The sequence below is a fragment of the Eptatretus burgeri genome, chromosome 4 (assembly GCF_056783735.1).
Source record: "Eptatretus burgeri isolate ZD-2024b chromosome 4, Ebu_testis_v1, whole genome shotgun sequence".
Taxonomy (NCBI): Eukaryota; Metazoa; Chordata; class Myxini; order Myxiniformes; family Myxinidae; genus Eptatretus; species Eptatretus burgeri.
The window spans coordinates 102,466,123-102,489,007 of record NC_140964.1 but is presented as its reverse complement, the minus strand read 5'-3'; the positions used below and the strand labels follow the sequence as shown (position 1 = coordinate 102,489,007).

General features: G+C 41.8%; 1 protein-coding gene across 1 annotated transcript in view; it reads left to right on the top strand.

Moving 5' to 3' along the window:
• The first annotated feature begins 4,882 nt into the window (after window positions 1-4,882).
• LOC147028783 (cadherin-7-like) overlaps window positions 4,883-22,885 on the top strand; it is a 293,221-nt gene continuing 275,218 nt past the window's right edge. Inside the window, exon 1 of the mRNA XM_085879499.1 lies at window positions 4,883-5,140. The gene's annotated coding sequence lies outside the window, so the exon portion shown is untranslated. The remainder of the gene's footprint in view (window positions 5,141-22,885) is intronic.

Genomic DNA, 22,885 nt, shown 5'->3' with positions numbered 1-22,885 from the left:
GTGTGTACTTGCACATGGCAAAGATCGGACAGTCGCATGCCAGAATTGGTATCTGACCAGGATTCAGAAATTGAGTTATACTCTGTATGATGCTCATGCCATGTTTGACCATTGCAGCTGAGTCAGCCTTTCTACAAAGAGTGGCAATCAGGCTGTGATTGCAGGCAATTCATTTGGTTGAGGCTGACGTGATGCATGATATGCAGCCCATGACAATGATTGTTCTCACACTAAGTCCTGTTGCAGTAGTTCAGATGCATGTTGAATCCACCGTTCCTTTTCGGCGTTGGCTTTCTCTATGTAATCAGCAAAACCTGACGTTGTGGTGTGTTCTATTGTGGGTACTTCTGTTGTTGTGGGTTTCCTGTAAACAGCAGGTACAATAGAATACGAATCCGGAAGAACCAGACTTTGTGATGAATTTGAAGTTGTGTTGGACAAGCTAACAGATTGACTGTGTATAATCCCAGGATGGTCTTTTGTTGGCTGCTGAATGATGCTAATCCCTGTTCCATGAAAGGATCCCTGCGCTGTCGTTGAAGATGGATTATGGTCAAGATTGTCTAACACGCTTACTGTGAACAAACCTTTTCTCAACTGGCTTGGACACACTACTCCATCGCTTCTATATTGTTCACACTGTGCGGCAGCAAGTTTGTTTTCAAGTTGCATGACACGTTTGTATGACACATTTATCCCCAAGCTGGCCATTTGATCAACTTGTGTCTTGCTCCTCGTTTGAGTATGTAAGTTTAAACCAACATATAAAGGTACTAGTGGTTCATGGTCTGGAGAGTAACGCTGATGTTTTGTCTCAACATTTACTTTCTTCTTGCAGTTGTGAACAAAGAGCTGTGTGAGTGTCAGGCATGCTTGGGAGTCATTTACTGAACCTGATAAATTTGGCCCATTGATGAGCATGGACATTAACAATCTTGTACTAGGCGTAATCATCTGCTGACATTCAGGGTTGAATTCGCCACTGAATGCTATCATTTCTTTCAGGATTTCCTCCCTACATATCTTGGCAACTCTGGCAAACAACCTAGCTTCTTCGTCATAATCATGGAAGAAGAAAGTGTCTTTGAGTAGTTGTTGAATGTCTGCTGGGAATGCCAGGATTATGTTTTTTTTTTCCATCAGATTGCTCACCTAGTCCTAACTGGGAGAAGTGATTGAGGAGTTTTTCTTTTAACCGGGTTTTATTGATGGTGGTATCAATGCCAAAGTCCCCAAGTGTTTTCTCAAACATGTTGTGTATGTTTGAATAGGTACGTCCCTCCTCGGCAGATTCCTCCATGTACGTTACAAGTTCAACAAATACTCTTGAATTGATCATTTTGGCTCGTTGATTCAGCTCACGTTGGTCGGCCCTTGTTGGACTATTCTGTCGCTTGTAACCACGATAGTCATTTCGGTACTTTGTCAGACATTCTATATAGTACTTGAGTTCATTTGAGACCAGATCCCCACATAGTATTTTTGCAAGTACTTTGCCGTCTTGCATTTCGGTGGCCATTAACTTTAAATTGTACTCTGCACATTTAGTTGCATATTCATGCAGTTTTCTGGGGCCACTCTCATCACAGAATAAACAAGTGTCCTTGCTTGATCCTATTGACTGTCGCTTTGATCGCTGGGATGCGCTGCTACCTGGAGCTTTTTCAGCGTCTTGTTGTTTACGTTTTTTATTCAGCTCTCGTTCAAGTTTACTTTTATTAAACTTTTGGTGGCATGCCCGATGCCAAGAAGCGTTGTTTTCTGCAAAACATTCTGGGGTGCCATGTTCGCCAAAATCAACATCGACCGGCAATGCACCGATCTCTTCAAACTCTCTGACATTGTCAAGAAAGTCCTTATGGACGTCGTCAGCATTGCGGTTCTGTCTGTTCTTTGGACATGAAAGAGGTGAAGTGTATCTACTGTTCTGGCAAATGACACAAATTGTCCAGTTCATGGTGTGATGTTTCACTGAACAGTAGATTCAGGGTTGTTTACAACCTGGAACAAAGAAAATAAACATTATCCAACCGCCGCATAATATACAATTACTTCCAGATGAATCTTCTATGAGGGCATTAGACAAAGTGAAATATGCATCATCAAATTATCAATTTGCCTACAAATAAACACATGATATAGGAAAGATGATAGTCAACATGTACACAACTTATTTGAGCGCAACAAAAAAAGTCATTAAAACATGTAACACGAACCGTCAATTTTCATATTGAGCGACCCATATTTTTTCTACATCTGACCATTATCTTCGTTCCTGATGATCTAATCCCAAATCTGATGGTTCCAATCGACTCCTTGGGCATCATTACCTACGAATAGATAGTTTACATATTTTTACGACCAATATTAGCGAAGTTATAATTATTTATCGATTTTTTTTTTTTCGGCCGCCATCTTGGATTTTTACCCATAATCACATGAAAATATGGTCCGATATTTTGGAGCGTGGGATTTCTTTATTAAGTATGTCCAAAGGTAGCCACAAAAAAAATTGGCACTTTTGTCCAGCGTGTAACGATATTGCCCACTATGGAGCTAATTCCCCTCATGAATGTGGCTCTGAAAGCACTTTCAACTCAAAATAGGAAGAAGGAGAAGGAGAAGGAGAAGGAGACGAAGCAGTTTCCTGTGTCCCCTTCCCTGGTTTCTTTGTGGACTTTAATAAGTAATTAAACATTATTATTCCTGTAATTGGGGATAAATGACTCATCCATGTGTGAATACATCACTCATACGTAGATGAGAACCTAGGTTGTGCCAAAAGAGCATGAAGCATTGAACTGACCACAATATGTCGTCATCAGTAAGTAGCTAGATGTTGTCTTGTCCAAACTGTACTCAAATTACCGACCGCACTTCCATCGTCACCTTTAAACGGCTTGAGAACAGATGCTCGTAATAATTGTTAGCTTGCGAAGTGAAAAGCATGGTTAAGCAATCGGTCGCATACATCACGTAAGTGTCTCCATTTTGTTAAGTGCGTCCATTGAAAACCGTTCAACAGAGGAAGTTGAATTTCCAAAATCGGAGATGGTTCCTGCCTGCGCGTGGGCTTTCTGCATATACATGACAAGTTTCACGAAGATCCGATGAAAACTCTGGGTTGTGAAACAAAAAATGTCAAAAAATAGGAATGACGTCATAAAAATTGATATGACGTCATAGTGATGTATCATACGTGCGGCAATTCATCTCTGCTAATGCCCTGTTCGATTCCCGCAAACAGAATTCAAAAAGCTTTCGGAGATAATTTAAAAACACCGCGGGATCTTCAATGTTCGCAGACTATAAAGCAAGCAAGCTCAGATAACACAAATGTCCGTCCCATAAAGAGCTCAAAGGCGATGAGAGAGTCAGCTTCTCGGACTTGGGACGTGTGCCTCTCACGGTTAAATGTTCACGAGGTTGTGGCTCGTTCCGTGAATAATCACCACGTTATGCAATCCATCGATCAGTGGAACGAATTACAAAAGGGCAAAGAGAAAACACGAGGGTTCGCAAGACGTACGACCACCTCGAGGGAATGTGATCCAGTCATCCAGGTGTTTATAAACGGCGGTCAAGATACAGGTGTGATGATGATGATGATGATGATGATGATGATGATGATGATGAGTCGATTCCTTGAACTCTTCTGAACTTGATGCAGGGAGAGAAATTTTCCTGCACAGCTTGACAAACATTACAACATCAAGATTGATCATTTCAGCGACAACTCCAATCTTGACTCGCCTCTGTGACATCATTATCATCATCATCATCATCCTTCTTCTTCGACTTCTTCTTCGACTTCTTCTTCGACTTCTTCTTCGACTTCTTCTTCGTCTTATTCTTCGACTTCTTCTTCTACTTCTTCTTCTACTTCTTCTTCCTCTACTTATTCTTCGACTTCTTCTTCTACTTATTCTTCGACTTCTTCTTCGACTTATTCTTCGACTTCTTCTTCTACTTATTCTTCGACTTCTTCTTCTACTTATTCTCGACTTATTCTTCGACTTCTTCTTCTACTTCTTCTTCGACTTATTCTTCTACTTCTTTTTTTTTCTTCTTTTTTTTTTCTTTTTTTTTATCTTCTGGGTGTCCTTCGTGAAGGGGAGCTTAGTTATCCCCGGCATTCTGAACAAATTCCAAATTCCTGCCACCTTGAATCGAACATCAGGCCTGGCCAGCCGGTTCGTGAAAGACTTCCACTGAAATCGTTTCCCGGCCGAACCCCCTCGGGAAGTTGGGAACAAATTGGGGGCACTTAATGAAGCGACTCCCAACGATTCCGCCTTTCGGGGGTTTTTAGGGGGCTCCGTGAATCGAAGATATGACGTTCGATTCACGGCACCCGTCCGCTGACGGATGAAGGCTTGGTATGAAAAAGAGGTTTCGGGAAGCGGAATGCTGTTGAATGGGACTATTTTATATTCAATAAACGGGGATTGTCGTCGTGGCTCAGCAACAGAAGCCTCGAGTGCACGAGGTTACGACGTGACGTATTAGTGAGAGGAACAGAAGCGCAAAAAAGACCCCGCAGTCCGAGGAAGAGGTCGTTTGAACCAAGGTGAGCAATTCGTGTGAGAAACATCTGGGGGCTTCAAACGCCGCTCGCGCACCTAGCCCACGTGACACGAACTCATTGAATTCCATTTATTTATTTATTCAGGATTAATGTTCGAATTAAATTGAGAATAAACGGATAAGCACGTTATTGGATATATTTATGGTGAGGAGAAGAGAGGTTAAACAGGGCGGTGCTTATCGCTGGGCGTGGCTTCACGTCACAAATCTGACCAATCCGGTACTTTCGCCTCCTGAGACTCCCAAGCCCCCGCCCCTTGGAAAGAACCAATTGAAATGAAGCATTCCTCTTCGGGCCCGCCCATTAGACCGCTCCAAAGCAAGAGCTCCGGGACGGCGGAGAGGTGCAAAAGGAGGGAGACGGAGAGAGGAAACATTGGGGCAGACATCAAGATAATATACAGAGTGCGAACGTATAGTGCTAAAGATGGGACAAAAGGGGATCGAAGTAGGACAAGAGTGAAGGGAAAGAGAAAATTACATTCATAAAACGGTGGAAGCTCACTTGAAAAGGTACAAGATCTCACAACGAGGCAGAGCAAGGTGTGAGCAGGTGAGTCATTTGCCGAGTTGAGGGTTAACCTGCGTGCCCATTCGGTAAATTACACCTGAACTTTAAACTCTGGCTGCTTGTATGGAATGGGCACAAATATGGATGGATATCATCAAGGGACGGATGTATGGACGGAATTTATAAACGAGTGGATCGATCAGGTCAATAAAGCATGGATGAAATTATTGATGCCACGGATGAATGGTTGGAATTTTTGACGGACCGACGTGAAATTATGGATAAAATTGGCGACGCATTATGAATGAGGGGTTGGAATTATAGAGACGTATGAACTGGAGGATGAAATTATGGAGCAATGGATGGAATTATTAATACGGCAGATAGATATAGATAGATAGATAGATAAATGATGGGTGGATGGATGAATTGAACAATTATAAACGCACGAATGAAAATATGAATTAGGAACCATGTGTAGAAACGGATGGATGGACGGATCAAATGATGAACGATGAAGTTGTAGAACAGATAGATGGATCAACACACGTGCAAGTTCGGAAATAATAAATTGAGCATGAAATCAGATACGGATGGAAAGATGAAAAGATGAATTGCTTGTGCTTCTGCAATGAATTCCATGTAATTACGACAACTTAAACTAGAACGGCGCTCGGAAACTCTGTGTAGCGCATGCCGGTACCTCCGCTAGGCTGAACAGTTTTTTTTTTGTATCCCACTGATGGGCTGGATTTGCATCTGGATCTTCACCAACATCTAATCAATTCTTCCACGTCACACACCCAATCTGTCCACCAAGTTTCACACTAAACTGCTCATAACTTTTTGAGATATCGTGCTAAGTAATCGTTTTTAGCCTTGTCACTTAAATGGTGAAGAATCGCTTTAATAATCCTTGGATCCAGATCCAGATGTTCACCAAACTCGAATCTATTCTTCTTTGTCACACACCCAAGCTATCCACAAAGTTTCATCAGAATATGTCTATAACTTGTTGAACTATCGTTCTGTATTTCGTTTTTGCCCCATCTCTCAATAGTGAAGAATCACTTTTAAAAAATTCTCGCATCCGGATCCGGATCTTCAACAAAATCGAATCAATTCGTCCATATCACTCACCCAATCTCTCCGCAAAGCTTCATCTGTATCCGTCTATAACTTTTTGGTATATTGCAGTCACAATCAGACAGACCAACAAGGGTGAAAACATCACCACCATCCACCTTTGGTGGCGGAGGTAAATATTGGTGTTGTGGTGTTTGGGGCATTTCTCTAAAAAGTTTGACATATTTTTAACGAACCGCTGGATCACCTCACAGATTTAAGGAAGATAAGTATGCTCATTCGATTTTTTTTTGCTAATCTATAGCAGAAACCAATATTACCATCTTTATATTCACATAATTTCCTATTTATTAATATTTAATATGTGGGGTGTGATACCATAACTTGGAGGTGGTGTAGTCACCTTTTGAACTGTCTGTCTCGCATTCCATTCCAGGCCCGGCGATAAATCACCATCCTTGTGCTTTGTAGGAAGGGAATTGCAACAATGAGTACGCCGTGCTTCGGAGGGATGTAAGCCAACCGTCCAATCTCCTGACATTGGCTTGTGGATATTAAAATTCCACTGTGATTTTTGAAAGGAGTAGGACATTGTGTGTATGGTTCCTTCGCCAAATTCCTAATACCTGGCCTGGTTTAAGTGTGCTTTGGCAATCCCAAGCCCCCCCCCCCAATACTCCATACAGAATGCTCATGGGTATGGCAGCTATAATAACGTGTAACTAATTGTTCATGCAAACGTAACATAACGAGCTGTAATACCATTAGTGTTGCATGACTTGTATCAGAAATTATTTCCAATTTGTTCGTATAGGGGATTCATGAACCCCAAAAGTCTGTAATGATGAAACGTTTTGCTGTGGTTCACCTTGTCAGTGTGGAACGGGTGACAACAGCAACCAGGTCAGTGAACTGCATGATTTACTATTGTTTAATTAGATTGTATAATCGAGCACAAACGATCCTCAACCTTAATAATCTGCTTGATGAATATGCTCAGCGTTTTTCTGGCTTGTTTGTTCGTGTTATAGTGTTCGGTGATCCAGTAACTGCTCGGCTAGGCAGGATCCTGGGAATGCAAAATAATTAATATATTGATTCATGACACGATCCAAATTCCTTGTTTATATACGTCATTGATCACCGCACATATTAGGCCGTTAGCTTTGTTCGAAATTTATTGTCAGGTGACCTTTGATTTATTTACTTATTGTTGTACAAGGGGCATGTTGAAAAGGAATGCCTCGTATGATTTTTCTCCAAAACAGGAAAAGCTATTCAAATGAAAGAAAGTGTAGTCCGCACATTAGTCCTTCTTGCCACTGAGTGTGAAGTTTCGTGATTCTGACACCAGTTGTCTCAGTATTACAGAGCATGACGTCATCAGTGCTGAGAAGTACTGAAAATAAGAGTTGGGATGACTCATTAGAGATGGGAGTTGGGTGCACAATTACGATCGTCGGAGTACCTCCACGTAGGTTCACCAGCCCCGACTTGGCTCCGTCAGATTTTCATCTCTTCCTCAAACTTAAGGAACACCTTCATGGAGAACATTTTTCTTCCCACGATGATGTCGAGGCTGCTGTGAATCGCTGGTTATGGTAGCAGGATGCACAGTTCTGTTGTGAAATCATCATAAAACTACTTGAGCATTGGCAGAGATGAGTGGACTGCAGTGGTGACCATGTTGAGAAATATATATTCACCATGTGAGTATCTGTCTTTGTTTCATTCGAATATCTATACGTGTTTTGGAGAAAAAGAATAGGAGGGATTACTTTTCAACGCGCCCTCGTAGTCAAGGTGAGCATGATATCCGAGAGTTATGCACACTTTTTTGCAGCAGCATGGCCTACCTCTGGAGGTGGGTCCCGAAACCAGCAGTACTACATTTTGCCACGTGGCTATAAATCATGATTATCATGACCACAGTATGAATATGTGTGATGCCAAGCTCAGAAATCATGGCATTTTGAGAAAATTACATTTGATTCAGGTCCTATTGTCATCTGAAGTGTTTCCCAAAAATTTGAGGGTAGGATAACATATGTGACTGTATCTTTGGTTTTATTTATCTCAGATGGCCAAACTTGGTGTTGGTGGTTTCAGCAGACACATGTCAATAAATTAATACACATAATTTTATGCACTAATGTGCTGTTGATGAAAATTGTACTAAATTTGAACGATGGATGGTCAAAATTCAGGTTAAATCTCTTCTGTAATCACCAGTTCCGATTCTGTCTGTAGTGGCATAACAGCAACCAAAACAATGATAAAATATTTCCTAAATTCCTTCTGTAAATCAGTGTGGTCTTCAAAAGAATTTCAGTGTAACTTTAAAGATTGCAAGCAGTGTCTGACCTTATTAATGATAATCACAAAATTATTAATGTTCTCAAGATGTGGTTATGTCCCTTGCTTCGAAAGTCCACAGTTAGCTATAATTTGACAGTGTTCGTGTGTCAGTTAGAAGCTAGATGTTTTGGCCAGTAATCATTGGTTGTGATATTTGTGGATAAGCATTAGTAAATGCTTATACATGAACGAGTTATATTGACAGTTACATGTTATAAGTTTGCTGTAGCATACATTGTTAAATTGTAATATAAACTACTTGATTTAATGAGCTAATTTTGACTGTAGATTGCAGTATTGTACTGTATACTGCCTGGTGAGGTTCGTGAAGGTGCTGGAATGTTCTCAGACAAAACTTCCAGTCTGGACGAGAATCGCTTTTTCTGGAAGGCACGCGATTGTTCTGTGTTACTGCATAAACCTGTGAGAGGGGGTGTCGAGAGAAGGGTGACATGTGACGAGGCACGTGTATCCATCGTCCCTGTGTTCGATTTAACGAGGTGTTAATGTCCAGAGTGGTTGATTAAAACTCATTAAGATTGCGCATTGGGAAATAATTATTTGAGCTCTTCAATCATCCTGGACGGGCCAGTGTACGAGAGAGAACACCGCGACGACCCAATCGTTCAACAGCCCTGGTGAATGAGGTGAATACGTGTGAGTTGAGCCGGCACAACAGGGACACTGGGCGGAAACAACTCGATGCGGGAATCGTTGTTGGACATTGCATTTTCGTAATGGTGAACTTCCTCATTTGACTTTGTATCTATTTATTTGAAATACAAGTTTCAAAAACATTATGCTGTTGACGTGATCACTGTAACGCCACTCAGAAGTCACAGACCCTAACTGGAAAAAAATCGAATTGATTGGTAGCTGAAACGGTATGATCGTTCATACTCCTGAAACACAAACATTAGATTGCAGTCATTAGAGAACGGGCTGGGTTTGACACCACAAACAACATACATGCACTAAAGGGAAGGAAACCCAAGGTGCGTAAACCACCGACAGTGTTTTTTTCACTTATTTCAATGATGAACAGCCATAGAGAATACTTCAGTATCAACAGCAAGCAGTTCTGCAAATTGCTTATTCTGGATGAGTCAGATGTGTCACAGTCATAATGTTGAAGCAGTTAGGTGATTGGCACAGAGCATGCCTTCTTCTCCATCTACCAGAGCTTCACATACACAGGCTGAAGTATTTGGCTGCCCATTGTCTCAGCAGGAGCATTTCGCTATACATACATTTAGTTGTCAGTCACATACTTGAGGTCATTTAGCAGCTCTGGTTCAGCTAGTGACTGGCTCATCATTTGTGGCTGGAGACCAGCACCATTAGCTTTCTTTTCATATCCATATCCTATTAAATCTGGCAAGTTTGGCATGGGAACATTTGCTTACTTCCATATCATTAGCTGATATATATGGAGCAGAGAGGAAGATGGAAGGCATCATCAGTTGGAGGAAGTTTCTTTGCTTCAATATTTTTCTTGCTGTCATTTTGCAATACAGGATATTCAGTGAAATGCAGCCTGCTTTTCCATACATAGCTCCAACAAACTTCCTGGCGGACATCTCCACCTCTGGAGAGGTAGTTCTGGGAACCAAGAAACCCAAGAGGTTGAAACTGATTGGCATTCTGTGAAATAATCCTATAAGCAGTGTATTTTCTACACCCATAGGAAGAGCTGACAGTATCACACCCTGGCAGGCAGTAAACTGGCAACAAGATGTTCTGCTGCTCAAAGTTGAGCAGATCAAAGATGGTATGAACAGGAAGTTGGCGGGTCATTTGTGTGTATTTCCCATCATGTCCTGTGAGGAAGTAGACTTATTTTGCTTTTATTGCAGGACGGTGGTGGGTCAGGAGGACAAGCTTGGTGAATGATGCTGTCCTTTGTCATTAAAGATGAGGTAGAGGATTCATCTGCATTGGCTTGCATCTCATTCTCATCAATATCTCTCAGCACCAATGAAAGCTCATTTGCTTTGCATAAGGCATCTCACACTGTTATGTCTTTAGACTTTCGAGCATAGTAGAACAATTCTGTGGAAAGAAAGCTACATTGGACCACTCTTTGAAAAGCTGTCTTTTGAGATGCTGAGAGGCATATGAGTGGTTTATCAACACCTTCATTTAACAGGTGCTCGTAGAAACGATTTATCAGAATAGACAGAAAGAAAACTTGGTCATGGTCAGTGACCATTGATCAATCTTCTGAATGATTTAATGTAAGCAGAAAACTGCTTTTGATTGCTTCTCCTTTGAGGAGGCACTTTGGGGCTCACATATCTGATGTAGCATCCTTTTTTCCTGTGGCATCTGACTTCAATGGCAACAAGATCCCCATTTTTGGAACGCCATGAAGCCGTGTCAACAAACGTCATCCCATAAAATCTTTGCTGCTTCCAGAATTTTGGTGTACATGTTGTCAGAGTCAGGATGACCAGAAGTGGATTAAGATTCTGTGGGACCATGGGCACAAAAAATATTTTGGCCCAAAATGCCCCCCCCCCCCCCAAGAAAGGACAACATGTTACTTTTGCCCAAAAAGGCCCCAGAAGGAGGACTCCATGTTATTTTCACACTCGCTTACCCAATATTGCTTTGGATTCAGCAAAAAAAAAAATCCAGTGGAATTCCCATGCTTTATTTCCTCCCTCCCCCCCCCCCCCTTGTAAAAAAAAAATGTCATGTTAAGGTGTTCTATTACCAATCATTTAGTTATTGCTTGCCAAGCCAGCCGTTCCTTATTAACCGTTTTCTAGGAGTGCTTGCTTGAGTGATTAAGCCACTTGGCAAGTGCTCTAGAAGCCGATTGGTGATGGAACACACCCCAACAATTGCAGGGGTGTGTTCAGTTACCAAGTTTTTATTTCCTTATTTTTATGCACATAGACGAGGCTCGTGGAAGAGCTAAAAGTTTCTTGTAGAGCACTCGCTAAGTGGCTTAAGCAATCAAGTAAGCAGTTCAACAAAACCCTTGATAAGAAATGGCTGGTTTGGCAAGCAAGAACAAGCCGATTGGTAATTGAACACAGCTCAGCACATGTGCGACACCGAACACCCTTTTCTGGTTCTGCTGCTTGTGTATTTCAGGTGATTTTTCACCCTTTGTGCCATTGTTGAGCTTTTTAGTACCATTGGGGTAGTTTCTGCCTGGTGTTGGCTTAATGGTTAGGGTGATGGGCTTGGGATCTGAGGATCCTGAGTTCAAATTCCCCTTGGCTGTTGAATTAATACCAGGTGGTGTTGACTATGCCTGTCATCATTCTGAGGTCGGAAAAAATGAGTGCCAGCTTGCTGGTATACTGTCGGAGTGGCGACCTGTCCAGGATTGTGCCCAATAGCCAAGGAGACTGCTTCGGCAGCACCAACGCTCTGCACAGAGTATGGTCCCAATGGATGGATGGATGGGTAGTTTTGTTTCATCCTCAGGACAGGTGCCCTGATTTTAATAACCGCAACATTCCACGTGTGGATGGGTTAGTCCATTTACTAATTGGGGAATGTTTTGTGATCGTACAATCAATTGTAGTGTGGGTTTATTAAACAATTTCGATTATGTATACACATGAGTAATTATACATATTCTATTGTGATTATTGTTTCATTTACAAATATTAAACGTTGTTATTATTCCACTGCCTTCTCGACTAACCTCACCTCACCCCTAATTTTGTAATTGTCATGTCGAGTTAAACATCAGGGGACAACGTTTTTTTAATTGCTTCATTACGTCACAGTGTTTTCTTTCCTTGAGATGCAGCATTCCCTTTGCACTGTGTTTATCCCCACCCATAAGTTGATGCATGTCTTGTCGGCAAAGTGAGACCCCACCCTAGGGGGTCCATCTCAAAAGATTGTGAACGACGATCGGTCATGTGGGGGCCCATGCAATTGCATGAGTTGCATGGCCCTCACACCACCTCTGCCCGGGGCCCACGTTGACCTCGGGGTCCTGGGCACCTGCTTTGCATGCCCGTGTGTTAATATGCCACTGAAGATGACTGTCAATCAAAGTTTCCACCATTGACCAGGATGATCTGTGCTTCATACTGCATGGATCACCATGGACGAAACATCGGCTTTTCCAGTCGAAGTTAGAGTACCAGTACCTGTAACATGAGATCTAGTGAAGCGTGTCACTGACTCATCACTATAGCTTTCACCACCACCAGCACTACCTGTGTCAGGTTCAGGAAGCTTTTCTCCAGTTATTTTTACATATAGCTGACTAACATACGTACCTTTGCAGTTTCTATGATATCTGAATTACTATTTTCCAGAAGTAATCTCAGATTCCTTGGCACAGAGCTCCATGCCCACAATTTCATTTCGCTATCGACATGCAAAAAATAATGACTGGAGTTTGTTTGGAATTGGCATCACTGCAGGAGATTTGGAAGAGAATGGCTGTGCACAGAACATACATTTGTTCATGTCAAACACAGTTTCCTTTGCTCTCTTGGCAGCAGGACTGACTTCAGATTCTGCTTCCATGTTTTATATTAAGCTACACAAAAATCTGCAATCCAAAAACCAGATAGGGTATGAGTTATGCAGATGTTATTTTTTATATTCAAGGAAATTCTGAGTTAGCATCGATGATTTCACAAATATATGAGTTGTGTTTCTTTACAGTTCCCTTGGAAAAAAGATAAACAACCTGTTGAATGAACAAGAGAAATCAAGTGTGTTAAATTATGCTTTTGTTTTGACATTCAAATATCTTCATAATATCGAGTAGATAATTGAAATATTAATGTAGCAGCTTTGCTCGATACTGTAGTGAATTGTGGGCATGAATACTCATCATAATGCATCTTAATTTGGGTTTATCATGTGAGATAGCTGTGCCGGAGTGGCGACCGTCCAGGATCGTAACCCCAGCCAAGAAACTTCTTCGGCAGAACCGACGCTCTGTATGAATGAATGCATGAATATGAGATAGTGTTGAAATAACTTGCAAATTTGTGAAACATTCCAAAATATATTGTGTAAGAACTCTCATCAGAAATTACACGTACAAGCACTTGCAAATTGGCCATAATTACTGTTATTTAGGCAAATTTACCCTATCTAAGTAGATTACTGACACTTATAAATTACCAGTAGTGTTCAATATTATTGAATACTGATGGGTGAACATGGTGGATGCTGTTAGCTGATTTAGTTCAAACTATATTCCCAACTCAGTTATTCATCATTCAGCACATGCATTGCGATGGTGCAGGGAGTAGAAGAAGCATGTTCTCAAAATCCCATCACCTTCCGTAATGTCAGCATGCATTTTCTCTTAAAGTAAGGGTAGGGCTTCAGTAGGAACCACATTAGAAAACATAGTAGTGCTGGTTTGGGTACCTTGGAAAATATGGCCATTTTCAAGCCCCTGCTGCTCCGTTGCTTGACTTTGAGGTGTCGAGCCCGGGTTTGAATGTCAACCCAGCTATAAACTGTCACCCTAGTGTTTTGCAAGTAGGGTGATGCATTACCTCATCTAGTGTCCAACATAATGATGTTAAACTGGAGTACCCTCTGTCCTCATTGGTGGTTGGTGGATGTTAAAGATCCCATGGTGTCCTTTGCCAATAGTAGGTGAGACAATAGCTGTCTTGAATCAGAATTTGAAGAGGAGGGAAGAATGAGATTGAAGAGAATGTGGAATTTGGTTCCACAGACAGGAAAAAGGAGTAACTAATGAGTGGAGGTGAACAGTGACTGATATTTCGGAGTTTCACCAGTGATCGTCTCGGCTTCATTGCAGGAGATTCCAATGATCTCGAAGGCCTTGGTTTCAACGGCATTGAGCTGAGCAAGGTGTGAAACAGAGGTCCCACCCCAGATGAAGAGCAGTGCTCCATCCAGCTGCATATGAAGGCCTTGCAGGTGGAAAAGAGTTCAGATGTGCCAAGGAAGGACATTGCATGAAAGATGATGCCCAGTCAGAAACTGGCTTTGGAGGCCAATTAAGAAGTGTGGTTTGCTCAAGAAAGATCATGGCTGATCGTGAGGGGTAAACATTTCAGTGACTGAACTTCTTCAAGAGGATTTATCAAGTATATTGGTTACTCTTGTACGTTATTCTGTCTTTGTTTGTATGTATGTCAAGCGTCTTCAACTCAGAATTTCAAACTGATCTTCACGAAACTTCACCACATGGTAGAGTTTGTCATAAGCAAGAAGTCTATTGTTTTTATGGTCAAAAGATCAACAACATAGGCCAAAAATCATCTTTGTCAGATTTCTAAAATCCTCAATTTTCATCCGATTGATGAGAAATTTGAACTGGATTTCCACATCAGGTCCCTGAATTCAACCACCAATTGTTTTTGTGGTCAACATAGGTCAATAGGTCAACATAGGCAGGATTTCTAAAATTGTCAATTTTCATCCAATTGACTTGAAATTTGAAGAGGAGTTACATATTTGTTCAATTAATTCAACCACCTATTATTTTTGAGTTAAACATAGGCCAAAGGTCAACAACTTAGGTGAGATTTATAAAATTGTCAATTTTCATCTGAATGACTTGAAATTTGAAGAGAGTTTGCATATTTTGTCATTGAATTCAACCACCAATTATTTTTTAAGTTCAAATGTTTTTTTTTATGTATTTCATAAGTATTGTGCTGTGCATGACATATTTCTTTATTTATTCATATGCAGTCTGTGGCTGCCTGGCTGCATCATTTTCTGGGGGTGCGGCTGTGCCTCTGATGCAATGCTCCCTGTTATCAGTAAGCTGGTACTTATTTTGCTGACCTCGGAAGGATGACAGGCTGAGTCAACCCGACCTGGGGTTACTTAACGGGATGGCAGGGGCTTGCATTCAAGACCCTAAGATCGTAAGCCAGCCACCTTAACCTTAAAGCCAACACCAGGCTTTTCAAGAGGATTATCAAGAAAATAGATGGAACAGTTTGCCAGACCTTCCTTTCAAAGAGAAACAGTGAATGTGTGGGATTTGTCAGGAATGAAAGACATTCCAAGTGTTTGACCAGCTTACAATTCTATCAAGGCCTGCAAAGGTGGAAGAGGCTACTGTATGCCTCGCTGAGGGATATTATGGCAGAGGGTGGAGTCATCAGTAAAGTGTTTGAGGATTTTTCAGCACATCAGAGAGATTGTTTATGAAGATTAGGAATACGACAGGGCCAAAAAACACTGCACTGGGGCACTCCAAATTTGACAGGGAGAGGAGATGAAAATATATCATTGAGAGCCACAAGCGTTGATCATGAGAGCAGAGGAAGTCAGTAACCCAAGTGTGGGGATTGCCTTGGATGCCAGAGGCAGAGAGTTTGGACAGCAACACAGTTTCCAACGTCATCAAATCCTCAAAATATGTCCAGAGAGATGGCACTGATCTCATGTCTGATGTTGAGGGCCTCCACCCATTGTTGAGAGAGTAGAAGCAGCATGTCCAAAGTGGAGTGACCTTTTTTCTGTTTTTTAGATGCAGAGTTCAGGCTCTTGGAAGAGTTAGAACACTGAATGGATCATGATGCGACAGAACAAAAGAAACAGCAGAAAGAGGGGGCAAACACCAACAGCAGTGTTGAAGGATAAACTCGGAGTTTTGGACAAACAAGGAATGTGGGGGAAAATGGGGGTCGTGGAGGATCCATAGGGTGGACAAGATGGATACAGAAGCAAAATCTCAGGAAGGAAGAACTGTAAATTTGGAAGGAGGTGGGCTTTGGGGTGGCGAGGGGTGGAAAAGATCTTGGTTTTGGATTGGGGATGATCAGATGATAATGAGCAGCTGTCATGAAGACCTGGAGGGAAGAATGAGATTGGAGAGAATGTGGAAGTTGATTCCACAGGCAGGAAAAAAGAGGAACAAATGAGTGGAGGTGAGCAATGATTCTGGATTTTAGAAGTTTCACCAGAAGGTGGTTGGTGGTGGACAATGTGCACCCTGCAGAATCCGGGGGTGGGGGGGTGGGAGGGGGTTAAAGGCAAAGCATGGAAAGAGCAGAAGGTGCAAAATCAGAAAGGATGTGCTAAAAGACAGAGAGACCATCAACCTGTCTGTGATAGGAAAGTGATAGGCTCATAGACTCGGCTTCATCGCGGGAGATTTCAATGATCTTAAAAGTCCTTGGTTTCCATGGCATCAAGCTTAGCAATTTGTGAGAAGGGAGAGCAGTACTCCATTAAGTTGCAGATGAAAGCCTTGTAGGTGGGTATGACCAGGTCTTGATCTGAGATCAGGCCATTGGAGAAGAGGAGGATTTGATGTCTATTGCAATGATGGATTCCATGACCTTGCATGATTATTGGTAGTAAGCTTATGTAGGTCTCTAGTTCAGAAGATCAGTTTTTGCACCTTCCTTCTGCAATACACTGATGTTGTCAAGCTTCCAAGGGGGTGGAAGATGACTTAAGGTAAACAATAGGGTAAGCTGAGCAGAAAGAGGATGTGCAAAAGCAGCTGAGCAGATATTTAGGACATGTGAGCTGATTGATGTCCTGGTCCAGTTGCAAAATCAGAGTCGAGGGTTGTCAGAAACCTTTCTACATTCTCAGGTGCAAAATACACAGAGTCCAGGATAAGTTGGGCGAGACTGGATAGAGTGATGGGGGGCACAATATTTGGAAGCAAACACAGAATGGAGGAATTCGGCCTTCTCATGAGTGAATTTATCTGTGGTGGCATTTGTTTTGAGCGGAAGGGATGTGAGGAGGGACATACGCCAGAGACAGACTTGACAAGGCACCACCATGTTTTTGAGGAAGGAGACAAGTTCAAAAGTTCTGTCTTGAGTCTAGTCTCTCAAGTTCAGTCTTGTTTTTTGGCCTCTTGAGAGTGGCCACACCAGGTACATGTTTACATATACAGGCGGATGTCGATAATCGGGCATCCAAGTGACAACAAACAATCGGATCATGTTTGAATCGATGCATATTTTCACTGTATTCATGATCCACATTGCTGGAAAACCCGGATATCAAGAAAGAAAGATCGCTTTGTCCCAGCAAGTGAGGCAGATGCAAAGCCCAATATGTTTGAAAATCGTCAAAATACCTTACAGGTGAGATTGCCAAAATTAGTCAACCAAAACATCAAAGGAATGATAATAATAACTATTCCTTTCATGCTGTGAGTATCAGAGTGCTGCCAAGACAGTTTCATTTTGCTAAGGAGTACACCCTGGACGGGTCGCCACTCCGACACAGGATACTGAAAGGCTTATTTCCACATTAAGCTGGGACTCATTTTGCCAACGTCGGAAGGATGATAGGCTGAGCCAACCCAGCTGGTGTTATTTCAATGGCATGACGGTGTATGTGTATGAGTGTACATACATATATATATATATATATATATATATATATATATATATATATATATATATATATATATATATATATAGCCATCTCTGCCATATCTGCCATCATTTCTTCCAGAAAATTGTTGAAATTAAAAAATCTTTGGGTATCCACATATGTATTGCTTTGCAGTGGAATTAAACAAAAAAGCTAAAACAATTACTAAATCTTAGCTTATTCCACACATTAATCCAAAAATGGCCTGGACAATATTATTGGTACCTTTTGGAAGTTGTTTGAAATAATTAGATTTCAAGCAGATGATTCTCCTTTGCTTTGGATACTTTGGATATGGTGAGTTGCAGGTGTCTAAAATATATAATTCACTCATTCAACCAGTTTGTTAGGATAAAAGGAGTCATTATGTGCACCGCAATAAGCATCGAGAAAAGAAAGAAAACCAGAGAATTGTCTGAGGAGGGCACACACAAGATTGTAGCCCAGCATGGACAATCTCAAGGCAACAAGACCATCTTCAGAGACGTTGATGTTCCTGTGTCCACCATACGCAATGTTATCAAGAAGTTGAAGACCCATGGCACTGTAGCCAACCTCCCTGGACATGGCCACGTGGCCACAAATGAAAACTTGATCGAAGATTGCAGCAAAGGATTGTTCCTTCGATTGGTCGAATGGTGGAGAAAAGTGGAGATTGTTCAAATGGTGGATTCCGTTGCCAACTCAATGAAAGGGAGTGTTATGGTAGGTGACCCAGGAGGACCTCACTGCTGAGAGAGAGAGGGAGAGAGGGAGAGAGGGAGAGAGGGAGAGAGGGAGAGAGGGAGAGAGGGAGAGAGGGAGGGAGGGAGGGAGAGGGAGAGAGAGAGGGAGAGAGAGAGAGAGAGAGAGAGAGGGAGAGAGAGGGAGAGAGAGAGGGAGGGAGAGAGAGAGAGGGAGAGAGAGAGGGAGAGAGAGGGAGAGAGAGAGGGAGGGAGAGAGAGAGAGGGAGAGAGAGAGGGAGAGAGAGAGGGAGAGGGAGAGAGAGAGGGAGAGAGAGGGAGAGAGAGGGAGAGAGAGGGAGACACACACGTAAGAAAGAGGAGATTGGGACCATACTCTGTGCAGAGCGTTGGTGCTGCCTAAGCAGTTTCCTTTGCTATTGGGTACAATCCTGGACGGGTCACCATTACGACACAGTTTGCCAGCATGCTGGCACTCATTTTGCCGACCTCGGAAGGATTTCAGGCCGAGTTAACCACACCTGGTATTAATTCAACAGCTGAGCGGGATTTGAACTCAGGACCCGAGGATCCAAAGCCCGCCACCCTAACCATTAAGCCAACACCAGGCATACGTAAGAAAGCCCGACGAGTTTGCCAAAACACCCGAACAAGCCAAAATCCTTCTGGGAGAATGTCCCATGGACAGATGAGACCAAAGTAGAGCTTTTTGGTAAAGCACATCATCTCTATGTTTACAGAAAACAAAATGAATCATTCAAAGAAAAGAACACCTTCCCTGCAGTCAAGCATGGAGGAGGTTCAGTGATGTTTTGGGGTTACTGTGCTGCCACTGGCACTGGGTGCCTTGAATGTGTGCATGACGTCATGAAATCAGGAGATTACCAAGGCATTTTGAAATGCAATGTTCAACCCAGTGTCAAAAAGCAAGGTCTCCATCAAAGGTCATGGGTCTTGCAGCAGGACAATGACCCCAAACACACTTCAAAAAGCACCCAGGAATGGTTGAAGACAAAACACTGAACTGTTCTGTGGTGACCAGCAATGAGTCCAGATCTAAATCCCATTGAACACCTGTGGGGAGATCTAAAAACAGCAGTTGGGAGAAGGCACCCTTAAAATCTGGGAGAACTGGAGCAGTTTGCGCAAGAAGGGTGGGACAAACTACCAGTAGAGAGGTGGAGGAAGCTCATTCATGACTCGAGGAAGCACTTGGCTGCAGTTATTTTGGCCAAAGGCTGTGTGTGATACCAAATATTAAGTCGAGTGTCAATAATTTTTCAATGCCATTTCTTTTTATTTTCTGATTTAAAAGGATATATTAAGTTCTGAATCAAAAACAAAGGTTCTGTAATATGAACAGTGAAATAAAGAATTGTGGTGACCAAATACTTTTTTTCAATTTCAACTTATTTTTGGAGAATTATGTGAGTTGGTTGAAAAAAAAGTGCAAGGGTTCCAATATTTTTTGCCATGACTGTGTATGTACATATATATATATATATATATATATATATATATATATATATATATATATATATATATATATATATATATATATATATATATATATATATATATATATATATATTGGGTGGTCGCGAGACTACCCTTATTCTCAGTTTTTCCGTCTGTCAGTATATTTGTATGTATGTATGTATGTTGGGTGGCTACGAGAGTACCCTTATTTTCACTTTTTCCATCTGTCTGTTGGGTGGTTGCTCGAGTACCCTTATTTTCACTTTTTCCGTCTGTTGGGTGGTCACTAGATTACCCTTATTTTCACTTTTTCCATATGTTTGCATGTTTGTATGTAATGGACAGCTCTCGAGGCCAGAGGAGTCAACCAATTTTGATGAAACTTGACAGGTAGGTTCATACTAGGATCTAGTTCTATGCTTTTGAGCAGCGTTGCTATGGACACCACCGTTGCCAAGCAACGGGACTTTGAACTTTTTGAAAAATCCCCAAAAAATTATTTTTTCGAAAATCAAAAATCGGCTTCCACGCTTTTATGCGCACTCTAATCAACCTCTTCGTCAAAAATATTCAGCCCGATCCATCAAGAACTGTATGACTAGCATGCAATTGTGTCGCGACCACCCATGGCGCCTACCAGCTTGTATGTTTGTTTGTATGTAATGGACAGCTCTGGAGGCCAGAGGAGTCAACAGATTTTCATGAAACTTGACAGGTAGGTTCATAACCAGGATCGAGTTGTATGCTTTTGAGCACCGTTGCTATGGCCACCACCGTTGCCTAGCAACCGGACTTTGAAATTTTTGAAAAATCCCCCCTAAATTTTTTTTTCGAAAATCAAAAATCGGCTTCCAGGCTTTTATGCGCATTATAAGAAACCTCTTTGTCAAAAATTTTCAGCCCGATCCGTCAAAAACTGTATGACTAGTATGCAATTATGTCGTGACCACGCATGTCGCCTACCGGCTTGTTGGGTGGTCGCTAGAGTACCCTTATTTTCACTTTTTCGTCTGTCTGTATGTATGTTTGTATGTAATGGACAGCTCTGGAGGCCAGAGGAGTCAACCGATTTTGATGAAACTTGACAGGTAGGTTCATACCGGAATCTAGTTGTATGCTTTTGAGCAACGTTGCTGTGGACGCCATCGTTGCCTAGCAACGGGACTTTGAAATTTTTGAAAAATCCTAAAAAATATATTTTTTCGAAAATCAAAAACCAGCTTCCAGGCTTTTATGCGCACTATAGTCATCCTCTTTGTCAAAATTTTTTAGCCCGATCAGTCAAAAACTTTATGACTAGTATGCAATTATGTCGTGACCATCCATGTCGCCTACCGGCTTGTACATATATATATATATATATATATATATATATATATATATATATATATATATATATGTACATACATACATTCATACAGTATTTTAGGAAATACCACCCATTGCATCGCTGATGGGAATGCAGGGGGGTGGAGGGAGAAAAAGAGAAGGGAAGGAGGGTGAGCAAGGAGAGGCAGGGGAGCGAGGAGGGTGGGGGGAGTGAAGGCAGCATGAGAGGAGGGGAAGGGAAGGTAGCTTACTGGGGTGAAAGTGCTTTCAATTGTTGATTGTGAAAGCAAACTTGTTGCTGTTGCAGACTTTTGTTTCTTTGAATCCGCATTCCCGACCATGACTCATGGGTACCCTCTCTGGTTGGTTTTTCAAATGTTTTAGCATATTGGACATATTGCAATAATGAGCAAGGTCTACTGAACAAAGTGAGCATGCAACTTTTGGACTGTCTTCTTTAACGTTCCCGAAATAGTTCCAAACTGCACTTCTGGACCTTTTGAACGACATTCTCAAAACTTTATCAGTTGATGTATTGCCGACCCATCCATCAGCAAAGCAATCAGCACACTTTACCAGCCAACTCCAAATGCCTTGCTATTCATGTAAAAGGAACATGTCCGTTGGGCATGTTTAGATTGCAAGTGACTTGCTTTTGCTGCTATATTGCAAACGAGACACCCCAGGAGCATATTCCTTTTCAATGAATATGGTACCCAGCCATGTGTCACCTGAACATGTCCAACAGCGACGAAAATAATTTTCGCCGAAAAAAAACGCTTCTTTCTATGAAGTAGGAATTACTCGGAATCGATGTTGATCCCGGTTCACTTCTCGATTCCTTTCAATTCCATAGTTGGAATCGAGTATCGTACTTTGGAATCGATTGTGCCCACCACTATTAAGCACTCAAGCAAGCACTCCAATGAAACGGTTGATAAGGAATGGCTGGCTATGTCATACTAAACACCATCCTGTGATGACCAGAGACATCTGCAGTGTCAAACAATGTGCGAATTGGACAAATGATCACTTTTTTTTCTTTTTTTTTAGCAATCAGAACTTCTGCTAAGTTCAATTCCACAGTTTAAATTTTAAAATTTGGTTCCGGTTGAGATTCTGGAATTTATCACATTTTGTCTGTTATGCTTATAAACGTCCAGGAAGTTGTTTGGGAATTGAAGGGAAAGGGGGTGGAGAAGGTAAGTGTGAGGAGTTGTAAGGGGAAGGGAGATGTGTGGTCGAGTGTTAATTATGATTCATACTTTCTCATCAAAATGATTCTGCACAAAATAGCAGTGAAGATGGAAACAAAATAATGTCTGAAATCGATTTTCAACCTGTCAAACTAAAAACACCACCAGGAGATAAATACCATCTGGCCACGTCCATAGACGAGCACCACCCACACATGTCCGAGGACAAACACCGCCTGGAGATAACCACCACTAGGACATGTCCGGACCACTGCCCGGACATGGCGGAGACAAACACCATAAGGATACATCCA